The following is an 11,737-nucleotide window of genomic DNA, read 5'->3' as shown; positions in this document are numbered from 1 at the left end:
CTTTAGATAACATACATCTGATTCAGCGCTAGTTGGTGACCAATTACAGCGCTTCAAACTATACCATTACTATTTTTTTTATCGTTTTTTTGAGATGAACATATTAATCAATGTGAGATACATTTAATTGTAGTTCAAAAAATTCCTGGCTCACGGTAACTTGTAAAAATTAGAATGTTTATTTTAACTTGAATCTTGAATTTGTATAGTGTGCTAATTAGGGAGCAGTGCCTAATATAACGGAATAATGGGTTTGACTCTCACGTTTTACTTTCGGAGAAACTTGAGATGTTCTACCCCGTACTAAATGCTAATTCAAATTTTTAATATAACATTTAGGTTCAGTAACTTTAAACTACTTACATTAATTCACTAATCAATTTTTCGGGGCAACGTAATAGACTGAATCAGTAGGTAGCTCACACATTAAAATAATAAAATCGGAAACCAACTTTAGGCATGCTCGACTCTATGATATCCCTAAGCATTGAATACATCACGATACTCGTTTCATAAAAATTAAGCAAACGACAAGAACTGATTTAGTTTCATGGACCAAATAGATAAGCTAATGAAAGGATCACAGTTCCTAATAGTATTTGGAAGTAAATGAATTATTATTGATTATGGCACAAAATTGCACAAACTATTACTCAGTGCTACGAACACACGGAAGTCATTTGCCATATCGACTGCGTAATTTATGGATGCTTCATCTATATTTTTAGTAAAGTAATTCAAAGGAGATTAAACTCTAATCTCACTACTTTATATATTTATTAATTATTTTGGACGTGGGCAGAGTGAACTCTGCAGCCAGTGGCCCTTGTGAATTGGGTCCTCACCGACAATGTCTTTAGACATTACTTTGGTGAGGGTACTTAGGTTGTAGATACCGTACCGTGATTAGGGGTTCCTACTTTGCACTTGCCAATATTGTTACACTTTTTTATATTCAAAAAATTCTACTTGATTATTCATAAAATTCTACTCCAAATTAATGAATATAACAACAATGTTTTTTTCCCATTTGGAAAAAGTGTTTCAGAATCCAGCCCAAACTCTTATAATATGCTTATAAGTGGGTGGGCTCTAATAAAATGTATAATTTCGAATTATATTCTCACCTATTGTTCCTCTTATAAAAGATATGTAAGTAAAGATTTTTACTAGCTGCATTAGACAACGAAGTACTTCTATTAACTCTAGTTCTTTCCTTAAAATTACTAATGAAATGTGTCTAAGATTTTCAAATTTTGTGACCTGACGTTTTCTTCGGGAATTAAAAAAAAGACTGCCTTCAATTCTAATATTCTGAGGAATTGTTGTGTATTTTTTTGTATAAAATATAGATCAAATTTAATCATATTTTGACGTTTATTTTTCTTTTTATGGTAGCAAGCACATAAGGAGCTAGCTGAGTATTGAAATTATTTAAATATTAATAATAACCACGGATTATGAAAAAACGTCAAATTTAAGCCGTATAAAGAAAGATTTACAGTCTAAATTCAATTTATAGGGAATTTGGCAAATTAATTTCGGAATTTCATAAAAAACTTTTCGTGGTCGATTCTTAGTCCATTAGAATGACGAAAATTGATTCATACACCGTACTTTTTTATAATTTTAAGATGTATATTCATTGTTTACCACGTTATTAATTTTTTTGGACACTAAGTATTGTTTACTGTATAAATTTATAAGAATATTTGCACATTTTTGCAATTGATGTATGGCGTTTTATTGCATTGTCTTGTTATGGAATGTTACAGTCTAACATTATGTATTGGATGTATTCCTGAAATATACTTCGATACACGGAAAGAATATTCGAGTCTAAGTAAAAAAGGACATAGGCAGCAGAACAAAACATGACAGCAGAAATTTCCTACTGTAGTTCAAGGAAAAGATTTCATATTTTTTCTCAACTCTAAACCATACTAACAGTCAAAAAGCCTCCTATTGTAGTAATTTTGATATTCAAATTATTAAGTATATTTTATTTAGCGAAATATTTGGTCACAAATAAAATTAACTATTTAAAATAGATACATTTAAATTTTATTTACAGTTTAAATTATTTGAAAAATATGTATTAAAGATGTTAGATTATATTTGAGAATTATGCTTTGGTGCAGTTATTGATTAACTGAAATGTGAAAATAAATTGCTCTAAATTGTCTCGTAATATATGCGTAATAACGCGCTAACAATGCGCGAATAGGCGAGTATGAACAGCATTACGGTTTATGTTCAAAAGTTCAAGAGTTAAGTTGAACTTAAAGATCTTCAAAAGTAAAGCAAAAATGAGAAATCAGAAATCTGTTTTTTTATACGTACCAACAGCCACAAATATCTCAATGATTAAAAAGCGAATCACGATTGTGCCTAAGAAATTTCAAAAGCTATCTATCGGTTTTCATCGCACTGTTGCTTGCTCGCGTTCCTCAACTAACAATCGAAAAATTATTTGTAAATGGCACAATCGATTTAAGACTCGTCTAAAATCATTAGGTTATTGATTGCCACTCGAATATTCAAATACAAAAATCTGTGATCGTTTTTTTAGATGCCCCAATTGCCATGAAATAAAATATTTTCTTGTTTTACAAGCTAAGCTATCGATCATGGTTTCAATTTTTCATTCAGTTTATAACTGTAATATCTTATTAATATACATGTGCCGCGATCCTATAATTTCCCTAAGCATTGAGTATGTAACGATACTCATTTCACAAAAATTAAGCAAACAACAAGAACTGATTTAGTTTCATGGACCAATTAGATACTCGGGTAAAAGCATCACAGATTTGACACAACGATATTCGTACTTTGAAATGCAAAATTAATTACAAGACCGAGAAGCGTATGAAATCAAAGTAAATTTCATTTAATGGACACAGGATAGTGAACAGGCAAATACTTTAATTGTTAAAAGATAATTTTAGTTGTGTAAGATATTATATTTTTCTTTAAAAATGTAAAAAATAGAGTTTAGAGTTTACTAGTAGTTTTCTAACAGAATATATCAAAATCTTTCTTCAATTATAAAAACTTGAATTTAATATTAAACTATAAAGGCGAGACTTACACAGAGGAGTATTGCTGGAATAAACTACTTCATACTAAATAATATCATAACAGCATGAATAAATACGCCTTGATCAAAATTATATCAGATTTTTCTCAGCATTCTGCAGCTGCAATTGTCCCTACTCCCTAGTATAAGCACTAATATGTGGGGGCAGGTTTACGTATTACAGATGCTAACGTTGTAACCTAAGACATAGATAATCGAATGATCTGAAATCAAGAGTAAAATGTAAATAATCGATAATTCAAAGTGTTTAACACCTAAAATCATAACTATACCGTTCCAGTTGTTTGATAATTTCGGTATGTGCTAGATCCGATTTCGATACAAGAACCTTTACATGCTCTTATTATCATCATTTGCAATATTTTTCTAGTTTTGAGTGAGTATTTATACCATTCCGTACAGTAACTATGTAAAAAATGGAAATGACCAAAAATGATCTTTTGCCTGTAAAAAAATGTTTAAATTACCTTTTGGCACAAGGATTTTGATTAGCATTTAGTACTTTTTGAGAGGAATAGATAGTCACAAATAGACTATTTATGAACAAGTAAACACAACCCATTTTGATCGAAAAATTTACATCCTGCTCGAACGTGGTTACCACCTATAACTATGATCATGGAACACTATTCCGTCTTAAAATTCAAAACAAATAATCTCATTTTACACCAAACAACCAGTAATACTCATTCCGATGATCAAACTTAATACACCATTAAAAAATAAATGGCTGTCTCAATTGTTCACGATTTCAACAAAGCTGAAACAGAAGTAATGAGAAAATATACGAAATTATATTTCAAAATTTTTCAACTTAACTGGAGACAAAATTGGTGCTGTCTAACTATATCGCAAACATAATTGTAAACTGCATCTTGTTCTTCTTTTTTCAAAAATAGTTTAGTTCGAGAATATTCTGAAATTTGTTGCAATCTTAACCTGAATTGTAAAATAACAGCAAATCTGTGATATATTTGAATAAAATTACTCCAAAAATTTGGATTTTCCTATTGCCACATAAAGTAAAGTTGCATACGTGTTTCCCAAGGTTGAAATTTGTAATTGTACTAAAAAAATACATATTAGTAGTACAAAACAATAAACGTTCAAATTAATTATCTTCATCGACGAATAGTTCAATGTGAATAGAGAGTTTTTTTTATACATATGATTTCCTGGTAAAATGATATTTGCCGTAATTGGCTATAGTACTGAAAGAACAATGACATACAAAAATTAAGATTCACTTATAACACCTAGAAAATAATTGCATTTTATGTATATTTTATGAATGATTTAATTTTTAAAAAGTACCTGCAATATGAGTGATATTAAATTAGCAATGTCAATGTAGTTTTTCGAAAACTTCTTTTCTTCAGAACTAATTAGCATCCAGTTTGTGGTGGAAATTTCCAACAAATTTTACAACTTTGTTTTAGAAATGGTTTGAGTTATTTAAAATTGTTGTCAATATTATAAATACAAAAAAATGTCAGGGGTTTTGTACCATTGAAGAGGCTCTTTTTTATCAAATATTGCATTCATATTTAATTTTTCAGCATAATAATTTTCCGTCAAGTAAGTCATCTGCAAGTATGAAAATGTTAAGTGGAATATTGAATTTGAATAAGAGATCAATACTTCCATGGAGTTTCTAAATAAAAAAAATGTGATAACCGCAGATATACAGAATAAAATATCAATTATGATATGCAGCGATCCTCCTATGATTTTTTTCCCACGAGTCCAGTAAAGCCACATAAATAATGCTTTCATAAAATATACCGTCAAGGGATACTTTTAAATGGTCTTCGTTTCAATATCTAAAATCTCTGAATCAAATAATTGAATAGATCTTTTTTCATTCAAGTTGAACCTGTAGTTTTATAGTGAGAATTGTGTCATGTTTTAACTGTCTAAACCTACAACCAAATTTTGTCGAATTATTGTTCTGAATGAAACTACAAAAGCTTCACTGTTCTCTTTGACTATGTGTGATGTTGCATGACTGAGAAAACCATTTAGAACAGTGGAAATAATTCTAGTATTAATAATAAATTTGTTTTATATAGAATGACGTACAATACTTGTGGCTTGACAAGCACTCGTGCATTTTATAGTTTCAAGAACCAAAAGTGTGAATTAAATTAGACATTAACTGAATAGTTCTTATGAATTATTCTAGCTGTTCATTCGAGCTATACTAAGAATTGCTTTTTTGAAAAATAGGCATTTTATGAGAAAATCAAAATATCGTAACCATTTCATAAACTTCTCTGTAGTAAAGCTAATAGTGCAAAACAGGTACTTAACGCTTATTAGTGGGCGAAAGCTAGTTGATAGGTCAGGCTTTCTCGAATTCATGTTCATGTACTCAAATTTCCATTGTTTTCAACTTGTTAAGGTGCATAGCATTTAAAAAAAATAATATTATCGGCGTTACCATCGATAATTAGGTAGTGGTTTTGTATTGCTTATAATTCAAAATTCAGTATTGAAATTATTACTATAAAATATTTAATTATTTAAACGTCAAAGTGATGCATAAGCACGTCGTTAAACAGCCCTATCTTATTTTGTTCCGGAAATTTTCTTTCAATAAAATCGATGGCGATATTAGCCATAGGCTGAAAATGTTTACTTTGATAACTCAGAAACTTGAGTTTTACTTTTGTAGATTTGGAAAGGACATCTAGCCGTTGAACTTGAAAGTACATTGTGATGAAAAATCGAACACTCGTATGAGCTTATACTAAAGCTCATAAAAGTAAAATAACGTACTAAAGTAGAAATATTGTGGCTTCGAAGTTAAAAAAGCCGAACTCAAAATCAGAACAAAGAAAGGCCGATCTTGTTTTACCCACTACTACATTCTTACTGTTTCCAAAGCTCGAAAATTTATAAACATTTTAATAATGATAGATTTATAACACTATATTATTAACTATTGGCATATTATTAACGATTATGTAAACTCGCAATACAAAAGTTGAAAAACTACTTCTTTTAAAATAAGTTGTTTCATCGTAAATTCAGGTTTCTCAAGTAAATCTTACTAAAACATTATTTTTATACCTTGAAACTTACGATATTCTATTGTTCAAAAAATTACTATTCAGTCAAATTTTAAAATTAACTGAACAAAATAAACAAATCAGTTTTAAACTTTTCTTTTCAGTCCACAATGAACTTGACGACTTTTGAACGCGACCAATCAAAAAGTTTGCAATTCGACCTACTCATGACTTGTTTGAAAAATAAAACCGTTTTAAAAGAACTTCATACATACGTATCATTTTTTGAAAATAATTTTTTACGAGACCTTGGTAATTAAAGGACATCTTTTTTTTAGAAATAACGATTGGAATTCTTGAAATTGATAAAAAAAATGAACGATAAAAAAATAAAAAATAGTTTTCATTCTATAATGTTAGCATCAAACCAATGTTCTAACTGCAGTTCTGGTGGAAAAGTTTTAGTGAAGCTTTTCATTTGAAAAAATCTACACGACGAGAAAATGTGAAAGCAACATGAAATCGCTTAATACATATAGCAAAAAATATCTTAATGATCAAAAACAAAACCACGATTGCCCCAAGAAATTTCAAAAGCTATCTATCGGTTTTCATTGCAATGTTGCATATATTCGCGCTCCTGATCTAACAATCGAAAAACATTTGTGAGTGGCACCATCGATTTAAGGCTTGTCTGAAATCATTAAGTTATTGATTGTCATTCGAATATGCAAAAACAAAAATCTGTGATCGTTTCAGATATATCCCAATTGTTATGAAATAAAATATTTTCTTGTTTTACCAGCTAAGCTATCGTTCATGGTTTCAATTTTTCATTCAGTTTATTACTGTATATCTCATTAATATATGTGCCGCGATCCTATGATTTCCCTAAGCATTGAGTATATAACGATACTCATTTCATAAAAATTAAGCATACAACAAGAACTGACTTACTTTCATGCAACAATTAGATATACTGGTAGAAGGATCATAGATTTTTTTATTGATATCGATATTTTGAAATACAAAAGTAGTTGTAAGCATAGATTTCTATAAAAGTGGAATTCATTTTAAAAAACTCTCGTGAGAAATAGAGAAACTTTTTAAATATTATATTTTTACTTTTTTAAATAAAAAATTAATTGTTCGAAGCAAACTATTGGTGAAAAAAGCGTATTTGCTGTATAAAAACGTAATTTTTAATATTTTTGCATTGTTATATCATATTTTTTTTTTTAAATTTCAATTGGTTATAGAATGAATGATTATTCTATACTTAAAAAATATTGAAATTTGGCAGAAATCTTTAATGAAAAGTAAGTTTTAAAAAATTATGTTTCATAGTTATATTTTAGTAGTGGAAAATAATGATGATTACAAATGGATTTCCCCGGAAAAAAGTTATACACGTTTTTATGTTTGACTTGTAAGAAATTGTGATTGGCGAAAATATTGTAGTGGGTGTATTTCTGAAATATACTTTGATCTAATTATTTTTTGCAGAGTAAATGATTGTGCCTTAATTAAAATGACTTAGACTTTAAATATTAAATAACAGTATAGGGTAATTTTAAAGATGATGATAAAATTTCTCTTGTTTTAGGTCAGAAGGGCAAGTACTTTTTTGCATCTACTGAACGCTTATTGTTAGCCTTATGCGTTGTTTTAATTGTATATTGTTCGTTGGAATATTTGAATTTCGTCGGACTACTTAAATTTTATCCACTTACAACTTATATTCAAATACCAAATTGATTTTGACTAATCTACTTCAATTAAAATAATTTTTTTCTATTAAAGAAATTAAATTCAGTGTGTTTATTCAAATTGCAATGAACTGCTCAAGTTCGATTGTTTTTCTCGAATTTGAAAGGTCAATTTAGATTATACCTATTTTTGGTGCGAATTATAATTTAAAATATTTTCATTTTGTGTTTGTTTGAGAAACTATACTATATTAATTTTTGGAAAAAAGAATGTAATCAACGCAAACGACAAAATTTATGCAATGGGTTAAATATATATAGCTAACCTTATAGTCAAAAAAAGTTTAGATTGAAAGTATCATAATTCATTTAGGATCTTCGTAATTTTTGATATAGGTGTATACCACCTTTTTTCGTCGAGCTTTCGGTAATATTCATTTTTAATAATTTTTGTATTAAGATCTAGCTCGGGGTGAGCTTAAAAAAGTCAATGGCTGATCAAAGTCTCACTTCCGAATTATTTGGATGTATCAGGTACCTTGGTATTACAATAAAAGTTAAGCCGTCTAAGAAATTCATCACTTGGATTGAAATCGTGCTTGAGATGCATCTAAGGCTTTTCTTTTTTTTCGCTTAGTTTTATTCTTCATGATTAAAAAAAAAAGACATATAATCTTAGTTTTAGACCCAAAAATATGTATATCTACTACAACGTTAATTGGCGACTAATCATTTCGCTCTTAACTGCCTATACTGTTTCCCTCAATGCTTTTTTGAGGGAAACAGATCGATTAATCCGGCGTATAGTAATATAATTTTATTGAAGGAAAAAGTATAGTGGACTTGATAAGTTCAAAATACCCAATTAGATTGTTCAGTAAATTCTGTATAAATGTATAAGTGGTAACTAATAGAAAAGAGAATATATATTTTAGAGGTTAACTCGAATTTTTAGAATACACTTCGATTCATTAAAGGGCGGGCCTAATGAAATGTAAAATGTTAGGTCAGATGCTTACTAATTACTTTTAGTATGAAAGATGTGTGGTTGAAGATTTCTATACTAGTTACATACTGCAACGATATACTTGTTTTATTTTACAACCATCTTTGTATTTGTAAGGATCGCAGTCTACGGCCATTAATATAATCGATTGATTTTTCTATAAATATTTTTATTGATATCATAAGTTGTTTTTATTATGCACGCTTATTTACTTTTTGGATACTACTTATCAATTACTGTATAGTTCTTATTGGACTACCATACTATGAATCGCTACAGTCTAACATAACGTATTGGCTGTATTCCTCAAATATATTTAGATACAGAGAAAAATGGTTGAACTTAATAAAAATGACGCAGTCTCTAATTAATGGGCGGGTTTTCTTATAAAATAAAATGGCAGATTTTCTCTTACTCTAGTTCTTCAAAATGTACACGATACTTTTTTGTTCTATTCAATGCTATCCTAATAATCAATGTAACACAATTGATCTTAGGACTTGATTCGTCTCCCTAAATTTTAAAATTACACTCAATTTGATTGGTCAACTGCATTTTTTTGTGGGTGTTTATTGGATAAGATTATCTTACTTGAATCATAACGAATAATTCAAATTTTATCTACCTATTTTAGATGTTTTAGAAATATTTTTTGGAAATTGATTTAGTGATTTTGACATTTGAATATTAATTTTCAAGAATATTGATGTTCTGAATATTATTTATACCTTGTATAAATTTTAAAAGAAAATATTTGAGCAGAAGTATATTACTTGAAAAAATTACCAGAAACTGTAAGTATAACGTGCGAAATTCCTATCATAAAAACCTATAATTATAGATCCTAATTGAAAATTATGTCAATAATTTGATTGTTTGTTGAAATTTTTTTGTCAGTGTAGAGCATAACTGAATCATTGTTCATTACTTTGGTACTAATAGGTATTCAGTATTGAAAAACTGAAGAAACAAAAAAAGTTTAAAAAAGAATACAGCAAAGAAAATTGACGTATTGAAAATCCTAATAGCATTTTGAATTCGATTATCCAACTCAAATTAGGGTAGATGATTTCAATTTGATTGACTTGTTCAAATTCTAAAGACGCCTTAAATTCAAATGAATTACTCAGGTTTCATAAGCCAGGTTTGATATACTAAAATAGAATTAGTGTACTTGAATTTCGATTAATTATTCCATCTTGGTTTGCTATTTCCCGTTGCAATGAATTGTGTACATTTAATTATTTGAGTTATTATAAAAAATGCAGCTAATTTTATTATAGAAGAAACAAATAAACAACTTTTTTTCGAATTCCTATGTGAAAATGCAAAATTTCCTGATAATAATCATCTAAATGATCAAAAAAAATTTTTTTGTTTTTTTTTACAAGAAATTGTTAATTTACAATTTTATGAACAATGCGAAATACTATTAAAAAAGAGTATGATCTTGTAGAAATTTTCATAACTTATGATATGAATCGAAAATTGATCGTCTTGTTTTTTGGAAGTAAATTATAATGTAATGCAACGTAATAAAAGTGGAACCGTGAGACCCAGCATAACGAATAGATTAGTTAGTCAGGGCCAAAAGGAAATTTATTTCAAGGTTTTTGCGTTGCTGCCAGTAGATTTATGTCAACCAAATAATTGAGTCTATGGGTTAGTTTAGTTCAATCGCTATGCACGCTCATTTTAATTGTCGGAAATAGACCCTAGCAAAACGACATCTTGTGGTTAGTATAGAATCCCACCCTGGTAGAAATGCAACATTTTTTGACCAATAGTGTAACGCTTTTTCTCATATAAAATGGCCATTTAATGGACAATTGCCATGAATGGCCATTAAATGGCCATTTTATATGAGAAAAAGCGTTACACTATTGGTCAAAAAATGTTGCATTTCTACCAGGGCCATGTGTGCTGCTTCATTCCCCTGTTCGGACCCCCAAATTTCCTCACATGCTAATTTTCCTTCCTACAATAATCCTAATAACAGATGTAATATTTCATTTTTAAAGGCAAAATACTGAATACGTGTGATGCGAACACTGAATCTAAATATATATTTTCGAAATGTAATAAAGAATTTTGTTTTATTCTAACTAAAATTCACTTGGATTATTTTCGATAAAAACTTTAATTTGACTACATGAAAAAGGAATCGGTAGTTATTTTTTTAGTGTCCCGAAAGATTATTTAAAGCATTCATTATACGCTATTGAGATGATATGAGAAGAATATACTCTATTTAATAGTTTCACATGCTGCACTAACTCGACCTTTTATTTTGATATCAAAAATATTTAGTTTTACCCGATTCGTAAAGATTTCAGACTTGAATCTGATAAAGCACACATGACCGCATTTTAAGATTTATACAAATTACAGTTATACTCGAATTGAACATGATAATTCAAGAGGAAAATTTAATGGGAAGAACTGGAGAAGTGATACAATAATGGTGAATCGAAAACCAATTCTCTTGTCAAATACACAAAGCAACAAATATCTAAATGATTAAAGATTAAATCACGATTGTGCCCAAGAAATTTCAAAAGCTATCTATCGGGTTTTGTCGCACTGTTGCTTATCATCGTGCTCCTGATCTAACAATCGAAAAATTTTTATAAATGGCACAATCGATTTAAGACTAGTCTAAAATCATTAAGTTATTAATTGCTACTCGAATATTCAAATACAAAAATCTGTGATCGTTTTTTTAGATGCCCCAATTGCCATGAAATAAAATATTTTCTTGTTTTACAAGCTAAGCTATCGTTCATGGTTTCAATTTTTCATTCAGTTTATTACTGTATATTTCATTAATATATGTGCCGCGATCCTATGATTTCCCTAAGCATTGAGTATATAACGATACTCATTTCATAAAAATTAAGCAAAC

At 28.8% G+C, this 11,737-nt stretch overlaps 1 protein-coding gene across 2 annotated transcripts in view; it reads right to left on the bottom strand.

The window, feature by feature from the left end:
- The window catches only part of LOC106656897 (brain protein I3), a 61,639-nt gene that overhangs the window by 32,616 nt on the left and 17,286 nt on the right, over window positions 1-11,737 (bottom strand). Inside the window, exons 1-3 of one of the 2 annotated variants that reach the window (XM_014378060.2) lie at window positions 3,606-3,883; window positions 3,376-3,547; window positions 3,095-3,306 (exon numbers count right to left, since the gene is read on the bottom strand). The exons of the other annotated variant lie outside the window; for it this stretch is intronic. The gene's annotated coding sequence lies outside the window, so the exon portion shown is untranslated. Of the gene's footprint in view, window positions 1-3,094; window positions 3,307-3,375; window positions 3,548-3,605; window positions 3,884-11,737 lie in introns of those variants that run through there. 2 annotated transcript variants of the gene reach the window in all.

The sequence above is a fragment of the Trichogramma pretiosum genome, unplaced genomic scaffold, assembly GCF_000599845.2.
Source record: "Trichogramma pretiosum strain Unisexual culture from Peru unplaced genomic scaffold, Tpre_2.0 scaffold14, whole genome shotgun sequence".
Taxonomy (NCBI): Eukaryota; Metazoa; Arthropoda; class Insecta; order Hymenoptera; family Trichogrammatidae; genus Trichogramma; species Trichogramma pretiosum.
This window is presented reverse-complemented; position numbering and strand designations above follow the sequence as displayed.